The sequence below is a fragment of the Zonotrichia albicollis genome, chromosome 11 (assembly GCF_047830755.1).
Source record: "Zonotrichia albicollis isolate bZonAlb1 chromosome 11, bZonAlb1.hap1, whole genome shotgun sequence".
Lineage (NCBI taxonomy): Eukaryota > Metazoa > Chordata > Aves > Passeriformes > Passerellidae > Zonotrichia > Zonotrichia albicollis.
Genome location: NC_133829.1, coordinates 23496680 through 23498685, shown reverse-complemented (window position 1 = coordinate 23498685; position 2006 = coordinate 23496680). Strand labels below are relative to the sequence as shown.

The following is a 2006-nucleotide window of genomic DNA, read 5'->3' as shown; positions in this document are numbered from 1 at the left end:
GAGACGCCCATCCCTGGACGGCAATTCCCCAGGATCTCCAACCCCAAGGAACACCATCCCGGTATTTCCAGACGATGGGACACCGCTGCCATTGGGGACCTTGATTCCCCCAGGACCACCATTCTCACAGGTCCCCCTTTCCCCTGGCACCCCCATTTCATGATCACAAATCCCAGGAGGCCACATTGTTCTGAGATCCTCATCCCCAAGTCTGAGTCTACCCAACCCTTGGGACACCCATTTACCTGGGACCCCATCCCTGGGCACCCCATTCTCCTGGACACTCATCCCTGGCTCCCTACACAGCCTTAGACCCAAATTGTGGCAACATCATGTCCCCACCATGTCCCACCATCCCCCACCATGTCCCCAGACTATGCAGCCTTGTCTCCAGCCTGTCCCCATCCTGTCCCCACCCTGCCCCCACCAAGGGCCACCTACGCGTGGGGACAGACGTGATCTCGCTTCCTTCCCCTTCATCCGAAGAGCCGCAAGCCAGGGGAGCGGTGGCCACAGCAGCGAGTGACAGCCAGTGCACATGGCTGGGGACACCGGGATGGCTGGGAAGGTGGCGCTGCTCCTGTGGGGTGAGTGTCCCAGGCACAGGCCTGACACCCTGGGCATGGGCCCTGGTGAGGCAGAGACTGGTGGGGAGGGTGCACAGGGGGACTGTGAGGTCCCCTGAGGTCACCAATGGCAGCAGAGGCAGAGCAGGGCATGGAGCTCTGTGTGACCAGAGATTTAGGGTGGCTTTAGGGACAGAAATAGGGGAACTGGGATGTGGAGACAGGAAGAGGGGGATAGAGATGTGGGGACAAGGATGTGGCAGAAGGAGCCTTGGGGCTTGGGAACTGTGGGGATAGGGACAGGGGAACAGTGATACTGGGACATGGAATGGGGCCACGTAACATGCAGATGTCACCTGGCCATGGGGAAAGGTGCCATTGGAATGGGATCATGGGCACAGAACCATGGGACTTGACCGTGGGGACAGGTGCTGTAGGGCTGGTGGAGGTGGGCAGTGCAAACATAGGGTGTCCACAGTGTCCCCATGACCCTGACCCAGCCCTGTCCCTTCTCCCTTCCAGCCCAGATCCTCAGCCTCGCTGGTGAGTCCTCGGAGGATGCCAGGTCCCTACCCCACTGTCCCCAACCCTGCAATGGCCCTGGCAGGCTGGTGTCCCCTGTCACTCGCAGGTGCCCAGACCACCCAGCTCCTGGTGGAGCCCCCCTGGAGGCCGGCGGTGCTGTGGGACCGGATGACACTGACCTGCCAGGGCTCAGGGACAGCTGGTGACACCACCTGGTACAAGGATGGGCAGCGCTGGAGGCAGGAGGGAGGCAACAACTTCACTGTCACCGAGAGTGGCACCTACACGTGTGAGAGACCTGGAAGTGGGTGCAGCCTGCCCGTGAACGTATCAGACGGTGAGGGTGGTTTGTGTCCCCAGCTTGGCACCCACGAGAACCCCGAGGATGCTGGATGAGCTCTACTCCATGGGTCACTCTCTGGTGTGACCAGAGACTGTCCCCTATATAGGGGGGCATCCCAGAGCATCCCACTATGGGGGGACCCTCGTGTTGAATTTGGGGAAACCTGGTGTGCTGGCTTTGACCCAATACGGGGGTCCTGATGACATCAGGACCCTCCAGACCCCTGTGATGTGACGGCACCCCTCTGCCCCCCAGACCAGCTGGTGCTGCAGGTGCCAGTGCGGGCACTGCTGGAGGGGGAAACGCTGACACTGCGCTGCCGGTACAGGCAGGAGAAGTCGTCCACTCTGGTGTTCTACCACGAGGAGACGGAACTGGGGGGACTCTATAATGGGACCGAGCTGTCCCTGTCCCCTCTGCAGCTGAACCACAGCGGCCGCTACCACTGCAAGGCCTGGGTGAACAACGGGGTATCAAAGGGATGGGAGGAGTCAGTGCCGGTGACAGTGACAGTGCATGGTGAGCACCTCACAGCCGCCACCCTGACAGACCCATAGCGCCTCGCCAGGGAT

At 61.3% G+C, this 2006-nt stretch overlaps 1 long non-coding RNA gene across 1 annotated transcript; it reads left to right on the top strand.

Annotated features, from left to right (window-relative positions):
- Positions 1–494: 494 nt before the first annotated feature.
- Positions 495–1300, top strand: LOC141730610 (uncharacterized). The gene is made up of 3 exons (XR_012582213.1): positions 495–587; positions 1089–1109; positions 1198–1300. It is a non-coding gene; the product is annotated as an uncharacterized LOC141730610 (long non-coding RNA).
- The last annotated feature ends 706 nt before the right edge of the window (positions 1301–2006 follow it).